Below are 19,790 nucleotides of genomic sequence, written 5' to 3'. Positions count from 1 at the left end.
TGCTCAGCACCCACCATTTTTAGGATTCAGAATCCTTCTTGGTGACCAGACTGAAATCACCTTCCTCTCTACATATAAAATGCATGTTGGCATCACAGTACACACATGAAGGAAATAGGAGACATTACACATTCATGTTACTCTGATCCTACAATCACAGTACACACATGAAGGAAATAGGAGACATTACACATTCATGTTACTCTGATCCTACAATCACAGTACACACGTGAAGGAAATAGGAGACATTACACATTCATGTTACTCTAACATTACATATTCATGTTACTCTGACATTACACATTCATGTTACTCTGACATTACACATTCATGTTACTCTAACATTACACATTCATGCTACTCTGACATTACACATTCATGTTACTCTGATCCTACAGCTTTTCAGTCTCGTCTCATTTCCATCCGTTTACTGTTGTTGACATTGTACATTTCATTCCATTAAGTTTTCTCTAGTCACAAGTTGTGATTTTATATATGACAACCAGTGCACAGCTCCAGATACAGAAGGAATTATATGGATACAAGTTATTAAGATGACAGATTGCTATTTCCAAGACTACTGTCTGCTTCACACTCACACATGCACACTTGTTTGCTTCTATGCACACACACATATACTGTGCACATACACAGAAATAGATAAGCACACATTCATACTTCTAAAGGTTATAGAACTATATCTGTCATGTTTATTAAGATCTAAATGCTCTACAATATGGCTATAATTCTACTTTTTATTACTAATCTGTACCATAAAGAGGTACCATGTTCCTATTTATTCACATTATTTCACATTATGATGAAACTGTTTTACGCATCAGCAGTAACCCCGACTGAGTGTTGGTATCACTGGATTTACCCACAGTTGGCTTTATTTATTTACTCAGAGATCACTGGATTGACCTGCAATTAGCTTTATTTATTCTGTCAGATATCACAGGATTTACTTACAGCTGGCATGATTTAATCACCTGGGAAAAGCCTGATAGAATAAATAAAGCCAACTGTGGGTAAGTCTGTGATACCCACATTCAAGAGTGGATTATTTCTATTATACAATGACATTATATAACAAATAAATCATTTGTCTGTCTTAAATAATGGGGTGGATTCAATAAAGCGTACACTAAGTGTACACTGTTCTGAGGAACAGACAACACAGATGTAACACGCTTCCTCCTAATTTTAGTTTTCCTGCTCATATTTTTGTTGCTTTAAATATTATCAGGGATTCATAAAGATTACCACAAAGTATAGACTACATGTACACTTAACGTGATCTTTCTGTGTGACTCAAAAACACAAAAACTGAGGTAAGAATTTTCTTGAATACATATTGTGTACACTTAGTGCAAGCTGTATTGAATCCCGGGGAATGTCTTTGTATAACGGTGCTTTAGTCTTCTTGTTTGTAACGTCTGTTTGCCGACTTACTGTTTGTGCGCTTGGGACTTACGTCTCCAAGCTTGCATAGTACATCATTGCAACAGAAGAGTGACACATCATCTTGGTTGCTGTTTTTTTTTTTTTTTTATACTAAAGGGACAGTACAAAACTATGAGGAAAATTAAATAAGTTTTTGTTTCTTAAAAAAAAAAAAAAATGGCAGGACCCAGGGAGGCTGCGGCTGTGTTAGCTCGTGATACAGGATTGCTTAATCTGTCTCATTGTTCTGGCACAAAAACAAGAAAGTCATTTAAATGATGCTACAGTAACCTACAGCAGAAAGAAACTTCTGGAAATCAAGTATTCGATTGTGTCATCATTCTGGCTGGATTCCCTGCTTACTATGGAGCATCTGGACCCTGTAACACTCACAGAACTGTTGGAATTCAACATCCTAACCAAACAAGCTTCAAAGTACTTAAATCAGGGAATAGAAGGCTCTAGAACAATCAGGATGAGATCCAAAAGGAAAAGATGTAATAGAAGCAGGAAAACGGGCTGCAGATCAGGAACTGCTACCAGACTGAAAACAAACCCTCACAGGCCTGCACTTCCCTCAATTCTGTTAGTAACAACAGCTGGCAAGCCATCATTTGTCTGAGGCAGGTCAGCTCGGACTCAAGTTTCGGGGGGGGGGGTGGAGAACAGGTAGGGTCAGGATAGGTAGGAGGGCTGAGGTGGGCTGGGCTGTCCAGAGGAAGGATTGAAAAGGCTGGTAACAAAGCAAATCAGTTTTGATCTCTACCTTTGCCTTACACTATTTTATTTACATGGGACACCGATTTTCTACCAAAGAAAACACTAGTTATGTTATTGTTGACATTTAAAGACATTTTGGTTTAAGAGCAGGTAGGCAGATTTTTTAAGTTACTATTTGATGTAATGGCTTTAGTTTGTGTAATCCTGTAATTCAAATCAGCTATATTTTTGAAATGCCTGGAGATTAGGTTACAAACAGGCTAGAGGGTAAAATATGTACTTGAAGGTATCAGACTAAATTTAAATGAAAGAACAGGTTTAAATTAATACTTCAAGTAGGGTTTACTATGGGATTAAGGCTCTCTTAAGGCATGAAACAAAGGCACACATGCCTATAGTGGCCTGGGGTTTAGGGATGAGATGCAAAAGGTTTTAGCAATAGCTGAAATTGTTTTTCTTAGCAATCTAGCAAACAATAGTGGTGGCCTGCAACTAATTAGATGGCTGGGGTCAGTGAAGAGTCACATGGAAAGGCGAGGGAGTTGGGGCCTGCTTATATGCTTAATACAACATAAATCATGTTTGGTTCACTAACTTGTGCTTAATGCAAGTAAATCTTGTCTGGTTAATTTCTGAGAAAATAAAATGAAATTAATAAAAATAATATTACATAATTCAGCTGAGTGGGTCATTAAAGTTAATCTAGGTCTTATGGAATCTACAGCCATTTGCAGGTTGTAAATGAGTACATTGGGTAATTGTGGACAGAAAGGTTTGGCAAAAAGTGGAAACTCTTTGTTCAGGATTTCAAAGCCTGTGCTTACATTTGATAACCCTGTGGATTTATTTGTTGTTTATTTTACCTGCTAACACATTACTAAACCTTGGTGGAGTAAAGAGCAGTTGGGTGGCTGGGATTCTGTGGCTAAGTAGCAGAATATTGTAACCATTTCAGGTTTAGTGATGTTACTTTCTTTAAGGAAGAAAAAGAAGAAGGGCAGGAAAATGGGGGGAGGTAATGGGGCAGTGCACAGAGGGGTGGGGGGAGGTAATGGGTCAGCGCACAGAGGGGGTAATGGGGCAGTGCACAGAGGAATGGGGGGAGGTAATGGGTCAGTGCACAGAGAGGTGGGGAGGTAATGGGTCAGTGCACAGAGGGGTGGGGAGGTAATGGGGCAGCGCACAGAGGGGTGGGAGGGGGTAATGGGGCAGCACAGAGGGGAGGTAAGGGGGCAGTGCACAGGGGGGGAGGTAATGGGGCAGTGCACACAGAGGGGTGGGTGGAGGTAATGGGTCAGTGCACAGAGGGGGAGGTAATGGGGCAGTACACAGAGGGGTGGGGGAGGTAATGGGTCAGCACAGAGGGGGTAAATGGGGCAGTGCACAGAGGGATGGGGGAGGTAATGGGTCAGTGCACAGAGGGGGAGGTAATGGGTCAGCGCACAGAGGGGGGTAATGGGGCAGTGCACAGAGGGATGGGGAGGTAATGGGTCAGCGCACAGGGGGTAATGGGTCAGTGCACAGAGGGGTGGGGAGGTAATGGGTCAGCGCACAGAGGGGTGGGGGGAGGTAATGGGTCAGTGCAGAGAGGGGTGGGGGGAGGTAATGGGTCAGCGCACAGAGGGGGGAGGTAATGGGTCAGCGCACAGAGGGGTGGGGGGAGGTAATGGGTCAGCGCACAGAGGGGGGAGGTAATGGGTCAGCGCACAGACTTTCTTCAGGAAAGGCTGGAACATTTGATGAGGTCAGAGCTTTGGTTTGGCGGTAATATTTAGGCAGGATTTTTGTTATCACTGTAAAGTGGCTGCTGGAACAGAAACAGATTTAAAGCATTTTCCTGTTTGAGAAAGCGGGATTATTTCTAAATGGGCAAACGTTTCATTTTTAGCTGCTAATTCAAGCTAAGATCTTAACCCATGGCTGTAAAGTTTGCAAGAGAAGAAAAACTAGCTTGTATTTGCTGCAAGCAGGTTTTCTGATCCTCCACTTCCTGCAGAGTAATTAGGTTTTATAGGGGTAGGTTTGGTGGAGACATAACAGATCAGATAGCACTATGCACTTACAAAGGGGAAGAGGGGGGAGATTTATGGCATTCCACCTACACTTCTTGGGAGGAATGCTTTAAAGCCTTAGTAAAACCTTTGTAATTTTGGGGCAGTGTAAAGGCCCTTGAGTTGCAAAACTTCCTTATAGTCACTTTGTTAGCACACATATTTTTGTAAGTTGATAGATGTGCAAATGCACTGTCTTGCCTTCAGATATCCACATCAGTTGGGTGGGAAGAATTCAGCAATACAAACAAGAAAGCTTAGTCCTGTAGAAAGAGGTAAATGATAATTTTGAGTACCCCAGAATTACTTAGAAATCTGGAGGCATGTGAAGATGTTAATAATAATAAAAATAAAATAAAGTTAATAAAAATAATCAAAAACCAAGAAAAAAGGGAAAAAGGAACTCCAACAGCAACCAAATAACCAAACCAGGAGTTTGGAAAAAGCAGTCACTAAACACAAAGTAGTAATCCACAAAGTTTTATTAACGCTGACAACACACAATACGTTTTCATCCTCAGACTTCATCAGATAACACAATCCACAAAAATACACATGCTTATATAACTCCTTATATTTAATAATTAACTAATTAACCAATAAAACCTTTGCATCAATTAATGGAATAAATATGCAAGGACAAATACAACTTAAAAACATAATATAAAAACCACATTTAAAAAAAACTGTTTAACATTAAATATCAAATTAATAAATATATATATATGTATAATATATAATAAATGTATGTAAATATATATATATATATATATATATATATATATATATATATATATATAAATGTATTGTAAAACATTCACCTTTTAACACAGTTAAAAGAATAAATATGTAAAAACATGTGCAATGCTACCCACTAGTGGCTGATGACAGGAAAATCCTTTATAATTTGGCTGCTCTTAGTTTTAATACAGAAACAGCCCCCTCAATTCAGTAATGCTGAAGTGCTCCTCTGCAAAATGCAGCTTAACAAACTCAAATCCCTATACATCGCCTGCATATGCATCACTCCAGGCGACAACACTAATACCTTAGAAGACTTTCTACAATGGCTTTCATTTAACTACCTCCATGAAACCATGGTGTTAGGAGATGTTAACATAGACTGGAACAACTGTTCCACTGAATCTCCTATCACCCACATAAATCTTTACGGTTATACCCAACTCGTCTCAACACCCACTAGGTTAAACAAGCCCAACAACAAAGGCAGCATCCTAGACTGGATACTTGTCAACAACCACCTAGACCTGTATAATATAGGCTCCCTCCCAGATGACCTAAGTGACCATTTACTCACTTACATCATCAAACATAAAGTTAATAACCACCAAATTCTCTACAAAACTATCAGATCCCACAAGAATTTTAACCTCGCCACCTTTCAGAATGAACTCAAAGCATATAATTGGGCCATCCTAAAAAATCTTCCACTGGATGATGCTGTAGCCTATTTTAACTCTAAATTCCTCACCATCCTAGACTCTCATGCTCCTATCCGCACCCTCCGAGCCAAAACCAAGACAGCCCCCTGGCTCACGAAGGCTACTAGAACCAAAATCTTGGCAAGAAACAAAGCATGGGATAATTAGGGTACCTCTAAAGACCCCCCCGACCATATTAAATTCAAACAGTTAAGGAATGATGCCAAGAAAGCCACAGTGCTGGACAAAAAAAACTATTACCAACACCTCCAGCACAAACATCAGAATAAACCTCAAAAATTCTGGGCAGGCATTAACAAACTGCTCCACCCTGGCCAAACTACCACTCCCACCCCCATCAGATTCCAATCTAAAAACTCCAGAGGAAACTGTTAATATCTTTAACAACTTCTTTACCAAGACCATCTAGTCACTAGCTAGCCAGCTACCCCCCCATCAACCCCTCACAGAATTCCTCATCTACCTCCACCCAGCTACCCTTTAACTTCCAGCCTGTATCCACTTCTACCATTAAATCACTACCCACCAAGCTAAAGCCCACAACCTTAGCAGCTGATCTCCTTCCACCAGAATACCTACAGAAAAGTGCAGAGGCCATTGTGTACCCCATTTCGATTATCATAAACCGCTCACTGTCTGAAACCTACTTACCCCTCTCTCTGGAAGGTCTCCCATGTCATACCCCTTCATAAGGGAGGTAACTCAGTAGACCTCTCTAACTACAGGCCAATAGCCATTCTATCACCACTGGCCAAAATACTGGAGAAATGTGTTCATAACCAATTAACCCATTACCTCACCCAAAATCAACTCCTGGCCAACTCCCAGCACGGCTTTAGGCCTCATCATAGCACCACTTCCGCCCTCCTATCCTTCTCTAATACTATCAACATAAACAGAAACAATAACAAACTAACCTCAGCTCTCTTCCTAGATCTCTCTAAGGCCTTTGACATGGTCAATCACCAGCTACTTATCCTTGCCCTGAAGCACCTGTCACTTAACTATGACCCCATTAAATGGTTCCAATCATATCTGACTGAGAGAAAACACGCAGTATTATGGAAAAATGCTCTATCCACCCAACTACCTATTACTCTGGGAGTCCCCCAAGGGTCCGTACTAGGTCCCCTACTCTTCTCTATCTTCATCAACGACCTACCTACTATTACCCCCAAGGCCACTTGCATTCAATATGCAGATGACTCTACACTAATCTGCACAGCGTCCTCCTTAACTGAACTCATGACCCTAACCCAGAATACCTTCACTGAGGTAGAAAAATGGTTTGCTGACTGTCAGCTTCTCTTAAATCCTCAAAAAACCAAACTCCTAATATTTTCCCCCACTAGTAAAACCACCTCACCATTTTTTACTTTAACATCCAATAATGGCACTACTATCTCCCCAGATACTCACACAAAACTCCTCGGGTTCACAGTGGACAATACACTAAAATATGACTCCCATGTTAATCAAACAATCAAATCTGTCAACAAAAAGCTGGGCTCCCTCTATAGGATCAAATCTTTTCTCACCCCATTAGCAAGAACTACCATTGCCCGATCCCACTTACTATCCACCCTACTCTACGCTTCCCCTCTTTACACTAACCTAAATAAAGCTTCTCTCACCAAACTTGCTAGATGCTATCACCAAGTTGCCATGTTCGGCACAGGTACACCCTATAGGACCCACCATTGTCTAAACCTAACTCAACTTGGATGGCTAGAATGGCCTAGCCTGGTCCAATATAACCAACTCATTATAGCCCACAAGGTTTTATACCAACCTGAATGCACCCCTGCATTAAACAATATCATTAAACCATATAGCAACCTGAGGTCCCTGCGCTCTGCTGACAAGCTGCTGGTGCAAATGTCCAAGAGCAAAAATGTGGAAGGGGACTCACTATTTACCAACTCAGTAGGTAAAACCTGGAACTCACTACCTGCCACACTCATTCTCCAACCCTCCCTAACCCTGTTCAAATAAAGCCTCAAACACCACCTCCAAACACAATGGCAATGTCCCTGTTTAAACCCAGACTAACTACTACCTGCAATTTGTGGATACTCTCTCTACTCTTATTCTAACTGAGCCTGTACTATTAAAGGACCTAATTCCCAATATGAACTTTTCAATATTTGTTACCTTAAGCGAAGTCAAACCTGTTGTCTGTATGTTAGCACCTTACACATGAATGCATTTATTCAAATGTGTGCTTGTATCCTACTGAACTATGTATATTTACATGTACCTGCAATCTTTCTCTCTATTGTCTTTATGTAACTGTACTTTTTCTGGAGCTTTTCTCCCCGGGCCTCTGCTGAAAATGGACATATATCCAGTCAGACTTTCCCGGTAAACAAATGTAAAATAAAAATAAATAAATAAATAATAAAGGTGCAAGTGAAATACTTTCATTCAGACCAGGATGCCTTCCTGCATCCAAAAATACCTGCCAATATAGCTCCCTATATTCAAGACTGGTTTCCCACAACCCCCCCCCCTAATATCTTTGGGAACAACCACCAGTACAAAAAATAAAAAGTTGCTTTGGTACATTCCTGTCTATGTTTATACAGGCTTTCTTATCATTATTTGTACTTATATCATAAAAATGTTCATAGATCCACCTGTTCAGGCATCTTTCAGTCTTCCCTATATAAAAGCCACAATATGCCTCACAGGGTACCAGATATACCAACCCAATGGAGTTACAAGTACTGTGACATCTACTATGAACATTATTTATTCCTACTTTTGATACACACCTTGTCAGTATTTATTATGTGTATAGACTGTGCACATGCCCCACATTTGTAGGTACCCGGCCTAATGGCCTTTTGAACAGACTTCTTTTTTTCCATTAATTGCTTTAAATTAGTTCCTTTTTTAAAAACAATATTTAAAGGCTTATGTTGCATGTCCTTTAAATCAGTGAGAGAGGTGAACCTGTCCCATTCCTTTTTAACCAACTATTACCCAATGGGAATCACTATTATATTCCAAGGTGAATACCCTAAGAAACCTATCATCCTTAATATTAACATTGTTGGAGTTTGACTCAATACTTTTACCCAACAAGGGCCTAAATCTTGATGCCCTTTGACTTTTAATGTATAAAATGGTATCATTCAATAATTCATCTGGGTAACCCCTTTCTAGAATGCATGTTGTGCCTTTTATATACGGAAGACTGAAAGACGCCTGAAAAGGCCGATCCATGAACATTTTTATGATATACCTAAAATAATGATAAGAGTGCCCTGTTTGTGGGACACCCGTCTTGAATATAGGGAGCTATATTGGCAGGTATTTTTGGCTGCAGGAAGGCACCCTGGTCTGAATGAAAGTATTTCACTTGCACTTTTATTAAAACTAAGAGCAGCCAAATTATAAAGGTTTTTTTCCTGTCATCAGCCACTAGTGGGTAGCATTGCACATGTTTTTACATATTTATTCTTTTAACTGTGTTAAAAGGTGAATTTTTTATAATACATTTATATATATATATTTTTTTACATACATTTATCATATATTATACATATACATATTTATTAATTTGATATTTAATGTTAAACATTTTTTTTAAATGTGGTTTTTATATTATGTTTTCAAGTTGTATTTGTCCTTGCATATTTATTCCATTAATTGATGCAAAGGTTTTATTGGTTAATTAGTTAATTATTAAATGTGAGGAGTTATATAAGCTTGTGTATTTTTGTGGATTGTGTTATCTGATGAAGTCTAAGGACAAAAATGCATTGTGTGTTGTCAGTGTAATAAAACTTTGTGGATTACTACTTCGTGGTTGGCGACTGCTTTTTCCAAACTCCTGGTTTGGTTATTTAATAAAAATAATATTAATAACACTCCAATCTGTATAATAATAATAATAATAATAATTTGCTATGGTGACGGCCAGAAGGTCCTCTGTCATTAGGTAAAGGTTGCAGCATTCCTTTCAACTTCTTGGTTTAAGAATTCTGGTCAAAACCATATACATTTGTAAGCATTAATGAAATCCACTTGAAAAGTTGTTATAGAGGACCACAGATGTTGTGACGGTGTGCATTTTCTGAGTACTAAAAAAAAAGTCATGCTAGAATTCACTTCGGGTGTTGGGTGTGGTAATTTACATGGTGTTATTATGCAGTGTTGTCACGCAAGTTATATGGTTTAGCTTGTTGTGTAGTAAATTTCAACTCAGTAACAACATGTTAGGCTAGACTGTCAGCATTTTTGAATCATTTTGCATTATTCTGCAGATATCTATTTGGAGATATTCAGGGAGATGGATCAGGGCTATATACATTCTGATGACCTTCCCTCATCTTTTTAGAAGCAAGCAGATGAATAAATGTTGGCACAAAACAAAGTGGTTAAAACAAATAAATGACATTTCAGTGTGTATGGTAGCAGATAGGTAGACAAGCAAACCCAAATGCTGCATCTGATACCTAAATACAAGGAGCATTTATATAAAAGTGCATGTGGGTGCGTGTGTATGCACACATATATGTATGCGTGTGTATATGTATATATATGTGTATGTATTTGCATATGTATGTATGTATATTTATGTGTATGTGTGTGTGTGTATATATATATATATATATATATATATATATGTATACATATATATATATATATATATATATATATATATATATATATATATATGTGTGTGTGCATTTATGCATGTGTATGTATATATATATATATATATATACTTTATTTATTTATTTCAGTTTGGTGACCGGGGGGGGGGGTCCACTGGGCTCGAGAGCCCATTTTCAGTGGAGGCCCGGGGAGAAAAGCTCCAACATTACATAGTAAAACATTAGATATTGGATAAAGTTACAATTTATGATACAGATACATAAGCTAAGCAAAATACAATTGATATGGAGGGTGTAGAAAAAAACATAGACATAAACAGGTAAATTGGTAAGGCTTCACATTACATAGTAGACATTGAGTTTGTGGATTAAGTTGTTGTTGTCTTTCGGCTTTTCCTGGTTAGGGGTCGTCACAGCGGAACTCCGGTACACTAATGACTGGCAGTAGATTTTGATGAAGGCTGAGGTGCCAGCTCGATGTTCAACCTTCAACAGAAGGCACTCCCCGCACTCCAGCCGAGAATTGAACGGGAGAACCTCTTGCTGTGAGACAACAACGCTACTGCTGCACCACTGCGGATGTGAGTTTGTGGATTAAGTAGCTATTCAAAATTCAGACATGAACTGGTACATTTGGTAAAGCGACACTCTACATAGTAAGCATTAAGCATTCAGATAAAGTACCTCTCAGGATGCAGATACATAAGATAAGCAAGTTATAGTAGCAATTGAAGGTGCAGACACTTTTGAGAACAGAGACATGAACTGGTGCAGATACTTTGCAGAATAGAGACATGAACTGGTACATTAGTAATTTAGCAAATAGGTCATATGTTGCAAGGAAAAAATTCCAATGTTTGTATAGAAAATGTGTCTTGTTTCTGTGCCAGAACAGGTACAAATGAAGGGAGAGGAGAACAGGGAAAGAAAACTAGATACAATGTGTATGAAATGTACAAGAAAGAATGATACAATGTGTACAAAATGTACAAGAAAGAATGATACAATGTGTACAAAATGTACAAGAAAGAATGATACAATGTGTACAAAATGTACAAGAAATAATGATACAATATGTATGAAATGTACAAGAAATAATGCTGAGGAGAGAGTCATTTCTAGAGGTGTTAAGAAGTAATTTCTAGGGGAGTTAAGTGGTAGGCAAAGAGGAAGTAGGGAAAATATGATTTAAAGTAAGGAGAGAGGAAGGCTAGGTGGGTAAAGTGCAAAGGCTAGGTGGGTAACATGCAAAGGCTAGGTGGGTAAAGTGCAAAGGCTAGGTGGGTAAAGTGCAAAGGCTAGGTGGGTAACATGCAAAGGCTAGGTGGGTAAAGTGCAAAGGCTAGGTGGGTAACATGCAAAGGCTAGGTGGGTAAAGTGCAATCGCACTTCCACGTAGAGAATAAGTATGAATGCAGAAGTGATTTGAAGTTGTTCTTGTTTTCAATAGTTCGTAGAGAAGGAGGGAGAGAGTTCCATTTTTTGGCTAGGGAGAAGGACAGGAGGTGCCATCCAGCAGGGCGGGTTGGTATGTAGACAGTGAGAAGGTTTAGGTGGGAAGATCTAAGTGGCCTGTTAGGGGTGTAAGGTTGTAGAAAGATGGAAAGAGCAGGGCATATGGTAGGGTTAAAGAATAGCTTATGGACAGTAGTAAGTTGGAGGTAGTCCAGATGGTTGGGAAGTTCTAGCCAGTTAAGAATGTGGAGGGCAGAGCAATGGTGGGAGGTGTGCTTGGCTTTTATGGCAAACTTGGATATTTTATTGTAACAACTTTCCACTTTGGAAGAGATTGAGGCAGATAAGTTAGTTAGTATGGGTGCACCATACATTAGAGTGGGGAGAAGGTAGGTGGTGGCAAGGGTTTGTCTAGTAGAAGGAGTGAGATGGTGGATGTTTCTATATAGTAGGCCAAGTTTTTGATGTTTTTTTTTTTTATGTTTACTTGAATATGTGTGTCAAATTTTAGGTGTTCATCTATGGTGACCCCAAGTAGTTTAGCATGGGGAACGATTTCTATAGCAGAACTGTTGTGGCTTCTGATTTGGAAAGAATTATTATGAAGTGGGCAGGATTTTGTAGGAGTGAAGGGTAGTATTTTAGATTTGTTAGCATTTAGAGATAAATGGTTTTGCAACATCCAGTCCTCAGTGGCACAGAAGGCAGTTTGTGTGTAAGATTGAAGTTCTGGGAGGTTGGTGGCTCTGCAGATTAAAGTGGAGTCATCAGCATATTGTACTATTTTAGTATTTGGGAAGGCTGAGTGAAAATCATTGACAAAGATGTTAAAGAGCATAGGGCCAAGAATAGATCCTTGGGGAACTCCAGTAGGTGTGGGAAGGAAGTCAGAGGTGCCTTTCTTCCATTTTACAGCTTGAGATATATCAGATAGATAACTTGAAAACCAGGACAGGGAGTTGTGAGAAAGGTTAAGATTAGCCAGATGGCTGAGGAGATGGGTATGGGAGATAGTGTCGAAAGCTTTGGAGAGGTCTAGTAGAACTGTAGAAATGATATTTCCGGAGTCACAGGCATGGTTGACTATCTCTAAGAATGAGAGAACAGCAGTAATAGTACTATGGCCAGGGTGGAAGCCATGTTGGGTTTGAGAGATTAGATGGTTTGTGGTTAGGAAGGGCATTAGTTGGGTGTGAACGCATTTTTCCAGTATTTTTGATACTGGGGAGAGGATGGCTATGGGGCGAAAGTTAGAGGTATTATTATTTTTACCGTCTTTGTGAAGAGGATGTATAAAGGCAGATTGCCAGAGCTTGGGGACATAAGATTCTTGTATGGATCTGTTGATTAAGATGCTAATGGGGAGGGTGATGCCGTCTGCAGCAATTTTTAAGAACTTAGAGGGAATGTTATCTGGGGCATTGGAGCATGGTTGTAGCTTGCTAAGGAGTTTTTTTTATGTAGGAAGTTGGAATTGGATTAAGTTCAAAGGTGGGGGGGCTGAGTTTAGAGGCTGGGGTAGAATGACTAGCTTGTAAGGGTGGGGTGTTTGGGAAGGATTTAGTTAGTTCAGCAATAGAGTTAATAAAGAAGGAGTTGAAAAGAGAGGTGATTTCTGCATCGGTCTTAGTAGTATCAGGGCATATATATATATATATATATATATATATATATATATATATATATATGTGTGTGTATAGGTACGTAGGTGTATATATGGGTATATGTATGCATATGTGTATATGTATTATATATTTGCAATATGTATTTATAGATATAGGTATGAATATGGTGTATGTATAATATATATGTGTGTGTGTGGGTAATATATGTACATATATGTATGGATATTTCTGTATATGTATTTATATATGTATGCATATATTATATAGCTTTGTGTTTATAAGTATGTATGTGTGTGTATGTACATATATATGTGTATATGTATGTATAGTTAATTTTGGTAAGCTAACTCACCTGGCCATTACTGGAATAAATTACAATGTAAATTTAGGCATCTGGAAGACAAACTGCACGGCCAAGGCATGTTTCATCTCTCAGCCCCCCGAATAAACTTTTGCATGCCACATCCCTTTTAGGGGTACACAGGACCAAGAATTAGTAGGGCTGATGAGCTTTGCATGTAAAGTGATCCCTGTGGGGCGTTCATTTATGAGGCGTTTGGCTGCTAAAGGGTCTGGGTGCACAAAGCCACACCATCGGATTAGGGCCTCACAAGGCATGAAGGAGGATTTAGGTGTGTGGCTGAGTTTCTTATCAGATTACAATGGGGCAGCCATTTGGCAGGAAACAGACAACAAATACTGCTTCAGTTGTTTACAGATGCAGCAGGGGGAATTGGCTTTGGGGGTTATTTTCAAGATCGGTGGTTCAGTGCGGCATGGCCGACTCAAGTGAAAAGTAGGTTAAACATTTCAATTGCAGAGATGGAATTTTTCTCAATAGTGGTTGCATTGGAAATATGGGGTGGGCAAATGAAAAAGTGTGGGTTGGCTTCACTCGGACAACAATAGCATAGTACACATGGTCAATAATCAGCTGGGGGGTAAGGGGTTGGTAGGCAGGATGATGAGATATTTTACTTTTAAGTGCTTAACATTAAATGTCACAGTGAAGGCACAACACATTCCAGGCATTGATAACTCATTAGCAGACTCCCTTTCTTGTTTGCAGTGGACCCAGTTCCAGTAGCTGGTTCCAAATGCGAAACCTTCTCCGGTTCGAGTGCCAGACCATTTATGGGCAGAAATGAATGGTGGCTAATGTGAAATGCCCTCAGTGGAAGGACAAGGGTGAGGTACAATAAATGCTTACAGCAATTTTTGTGGACCAGATCACCCAGAGGCTGGAAACAAGTACGGCCGATTCCACCTTACCAAATCAGGGCCTACATTTTGGTAATGAAGGAAAGAGAATGGACTTTGGGAAGAGTGAAAAGCACATTGTCAGCCTTGAACTGGGTTCATCAGGCTGTGGGTTTGAAGGATTTAGTGAACGCATTTCAAGTACTGACAATGTTTAAGGGTTGGTGGAAACAAACACCCAAGAGGCTTGATAAGAGGTACCCCCATAGGTCCAGCTGTATTACGTGAACTATGGCTTGCTGTTTCAAATGGTAGCATTATTTAGGGCTGGCTTCTTGTGGGGCATTTAGGTGGTCTGAAATTGTTCAACCAAACAAGAAGAAAGGTCAACGGACAGTTTTACCACTGGCACATGTATATTTGCTTGGGGAGGACACTTGGGTTTATGTGGCTAAATTCAAAACGGATCAAGAAATCAAAGGTCAGTGGGTAAGAGTGGTTACCCCAAAGGGTTTAGAGTGGGATGTGACTAAAATGTTACTAGAGTACAGTAAATATAGGGGTAGGTTAGACAGTCCATTCTTTTGTCATCAACAAGGTGAACCTTAGATACAGTATCAGGTGAGAGCAGTTTTAAAGGAGGCAATTAAGTTGAGTGGCTTAGACACAGATATACATTATATTCCTTTTGAATAGGTGCAGCCCCATATGCACATGCAATGGGGGCTTCACAGGCCAACATTATGAGGATGGGCAGGTGGAAGTCCAATGCTTATAAAGGCTGTGTAAGGTGTAAATGGCTTTAACTCTTGTCCTTTGCATTTCAGCTCACACATCTTTGGATCGGAAATGCATCTGGATAGTGGGTCATTCATTTATTCAGAGACTCCACCACTGGGTCCAGGGCAGGAGGGGCTTTGCCTTCCAAAGAGGAAAATGAGCTTGCAAAGCAGTTTGGTTTGGGGGTATCAGGAATGCAGTGGCACCATCTTAGGGCAGTTCTACAACAAGCAGCAAGAAACGGTAAATCTCCTGCAGCCATTGTATTGCACTTTGGGGGTAATGATATTTGTCAACATCCAATAAATGATCTAATTGGTTTGATGGTACAGGAGGTATATTGCATGCATGAATGCCGGCCACAAGCTATTATTTGTTGTTCAGAAGTGGTACAGAGAAAGTAATGGAGGGGGGCTCGGTCCATCAACGCTGTGGAGAGAATGAGATGGAGAATTATTAATTCTATGGATAAGGTGTTAAGGGACATTAACAGGTTGTACATTCCTCACCCTGGCATTCGGGTCTGGTGGCCAGACGGGTATGATGAGGATGGGGTTCTTTTATATGAAGAAGGTTTGGGGATTTGTTATAAGGAATTGCAAACTGGTTTAGCTTTGAAGGGCATTCACTTAGGATAGGTTGAGATGTGCTGGCGGATGGGAAAAATATTCCTCCCTTCTGTGGCGGAAGACAGGAAAGGTAAGGGAGGCCAATGTAAGTGAGGGGTCACAGGATTCTTCAGCTGGACCTTCCACAGGCCAGACAGCCCCAAGGGATTGTTGCCAGGGGACTTACCAGCCCGGCAATTGCTCCTTGGCAGATTGTAAGGTGGCCCAGAGGAATTGTGATGAATTGTGAAATGAAAAAGTTGTTATGATGTGGGTATGTTGAATCAGAAGGGCCGGATATCAATGTGCTGTCTGTTGTCCTGTAGGTTTAGGGGAATGCTATGAAATAAATAAAATGGCCTCCCTGGCATTCCTGCCTTGCGCACATCTCACAGTAATTGGCTTCTATTTGAGAAAGGTCATTGGCAGTAAATGGTAATAAACACATGGCTGCAGCCATTTAATCCATCTGAGGTCTCTGTGTTTTTATTGAATATGCAGCTTGTAGTAACCCTGACTTATAAAGCATGCAACCTCGATACATTTATTGTGAACGGTGCCAAGGAATGATAATGTCCTGAGCTGGTTTTTGGATAAGGCTCAAAGGTTGATATGGATCATTAAATGAATTATGAACATTATGTTAAATGTTTTATGTAAAACAACATCTAAAAGATCATTCTGTTTGCATCAATAGCAAGGTAATGTATTGGGTCACTAAACATTATTAAAAGCAGGTAGAGCTGTACCAATCTCAGACAAATGTATGCTCATTAGACAACAAGGTGGACCTTGTCAGGCTAGAGCTTACCAACACAAACAAGGTGAGAAATTCCTGTCTGTTAATTTTCACAGAGACTTGGTTAAATAACAGGATTAGTGACGGTGCTGTAAGCCTTGATGGTTAAATAACAGGATTAGTGACAGTGCTGTAAGCCTTGATGGTCAGATAACAGGGTTAGTGACAGTGCTGTAAGCCTTGATGGGTAAATAACAGGATTAGTGACAGTGCTGTAAGCCTTGATGGGTAAATAACAGGATTAGTGACAGTGCTGTAAGCCTTTATGGTAAATAACAGGATTAGTGATGGTGCTGTAAACCTTGATGGTTAAATAACAGGGTTAGTGACAGTGCTGTAAGCCTTGATGGTAAATAACAGGATTAGATGTGGTGCTGTAGGCCTTGATTGGTAAATAACAGGATTAGTGACAGTGCTGTAAGCCTTGGTGGTAAATAACAGGATTAGTGACAGTGCTGTAAGCCTTGATGGTTAAATAACAGGATTAGTGACAGTGCTGTAAGCCTTGATGGTAAATAACAGGATTAGTGACAGTGCTGTAAACATTGATGGGTAAATAACAGGGTTAGTGACAGTGCTGTAAGCCTTGATGGTAAATAACAGGATTAGTGACAGTGCTGTAAGCCTTTATGGTTAAATAACAGGATTAGTGACAGTGCTGTAAGCCTTGATGGTAAATAACAGGATTAGTGACGGTGCTGTAAGCCTTTATGGTTAAATAACAGGATTAGTGACAGTGCTGTAAGCCTTGATGGTTAAATAACAGGATTAGTGACAGTGCTGTAAGCCTTGATGGTTAAATAACAGGATTAGTGACAGTGCTGTAAGCCTTGATGGTTAAATAACAGGATTAGTGACAGTGCTGTAAGCCTTGATGGTTAAATAACAGGATTAGTGACAGTGCTGTAAGCCTTGATGGTTAAATAACAGGATTAGTGACAGTGCTGTAAGCCTTGATGGTTAAATAACAGGATTAGTGACAGTGCTGTAAGCATTGATGGCTAAATAACAGGGTTAGTGACAGTGCTATAAGCCTTGATGGTTAAATAACAGTATTAGTGACAGTGCTGTAAGCCTTGATGGTAAATAACAGGATTAGTGACAGTGCTGTAAACATTGATGGTTAAATAACAGGATTAGTGACAGTGCTGTAAGCCTTGATGGTAAATAACAGGATTAGTGACAGTGCTGTAAGCCTTGATGGTTAAATAACAGGATTAGTGACAGTGCTGTAAGCCTTGATGGTTAAATAACAGAATTAGTGACAGTGCTGTAAGCCTTGATGGTTAAATAACAGGATTAGTGACAGTGCTGTAAGCCTTGATGGTTAAATAACAGAATTAGTGACAGTGCTGTAAGCCTTGATGGTTAAATAACAGGATTAGTGACAGTGCTGTAAGCCTTGATGGTTAAATAACAGAATTAGTGACAGTGCTGTAAGCCTTGATGGTTAAATAACAGAATTAGGGACAGTGCTGTAAGCATTGATGGTAAATAACAGGATTAGTGACAGTGCGGTTAGCCTTGATGGTTAAATAACAGGATTAGTGACAGTGCTGTAAGCCTTGATGGTTAAATAACAGGATTAGTGATGGTGCTGTAAACATTGATGGTTAAATAACAGGGTTAGTGACAGTGCTGTAAGCATTGATGGTTAAATAACAGGATTAGTGACAGTGCTGTAAGCATTGATGGTTAAATAACAGGATTAGTGACAGTGCTGTAAGCCTTGATCGGTAAATAACAGGATTAGTGACAGCGCTGTAAGCCTTGATGGTAATTAACAGGATTAGTGACAGTGCTGTAAGCATTGATGGTTAAATAACAGGATTAGTGACAGTGCTGTAAGCCTTGATCGGTAAATAACAGGATTAGTGACAGCGCTGTAAGCCTTGATCGGTAAATAACAGGATTAGTGACAGTGCTGTAAGCCTTGATGGTAAATAACAGGATTAGTGACAGTGCTGTAAACATTGATGGTCAGATAACAGGATTAGTGACAGTGCTGTAAGCCTTGATGGTTAAATAACAGGATTAGTGACAGTGCAGTAAGCCTTGATGGTTAAATAACAGGATTAGTGACAGTGCTGTAAGCCTTGATGGTTAAATAACAGGATTAGTGACAGTGCTGTAAGCCTTGATGGTAAATAACAGGATTAGTGATGGTGCTGTAAGCCTTGATGGTTAAATAACAGGATTAGTGACAGTACTGTAAGCCTTTATGGTTAAATAACAGGATTAGTGATGGTGCAGTAAACCTTGATGGTTAAATAACAGGGTTAGTGACAGTGCTGTAAGCCTTGATGGTAAATAACAGGATTAGTGACAGTGCTGTAAGCCTTGATGGTTAAATAACAGGATTAGTGATGGTGCAGTAAACCTTGATGGTTAAATAACAGGGTTAGTGACAGTGCTGTAAGCCTTGATGGTAAATAACAGAATTAGTGACAGTGCTGTAAGCCTTGATGGTTAAATAACAGGGATAGTGACAGTACTGTATGCCTTGATGGTAAATAACAGGATTAGTGACAGTGCTGTAAGCCTTGATGGTTAAATAACAGGATTAGTGACAGCGTTGTAAGCCTTGATGGTAAATAACAGGATTAGTGACAGTGCTGTAAGCCTTGATGGTATGTAACAGGATTAGTGACAGTGCTGTAAGCCTTGGTGGTTAAATAACAGGATTAGTGACAGTGCTGTAAGCCTTGGTGGTTAAATAACAGGATTAGTGACAGTGCTGTAAGTATTGATGGCTAAATAACAGGGTTAGTGACAGTGTATAAGCCTTGATGGTTAAATAACAGTATTAGTGGCAGTGCTGTAAGCCTTGGTGGTAAATAACAGGATTAGTGACAGTGCTGTAAGCCTTGGTGGTAAATAACAGGATTAGTGACAGTGCTGTAAGCCTTGGTGGTTAAATAACAGGATTAGTGACAGTGCTGTAAGCATTGATGGCTAAATAACAGGGTTAGTGACAGTGCTATAAGCCTTGATGGTTAAATAACAGTATTAGTG

The 19,790-nt window shown here is 39.7% G+C and overlaps 1 protein-coding gene across 1 annotated transcript in view; it reads left to right on the top strand.

Moving 5' to 3' along the window:
• The window catches only part of LOC122789658 (endothelin receptor type B-like), a 323,469-nt gene that overhangs the window by 158,982 nt on the left and 144,697 nt on the right, over window positions 1–19,790 (top strand). The gene's annotated exons all lie outside the window — the stretch shown is intronic.

This window comes from Protopterus annectens, chromosome 15.part0, assembly GCF_019279795.1.
Source record: "Protopterus annectens isolate FY-2018-M chromosome 15.part0, PAN1.0, whole genome shotgun sequence".
Classification (NCBI taxonomy): domain Eukaryota; kingdom Metazoa; phylum Chordata; order Ceratodontiformes; family Protopteridae; genus Protopterus; species Protopterus annectens.
Note: the sequence above shows the minus strand (reverse complement) of the source record. Positions and strands in the feature narration are given on the sequence as shown.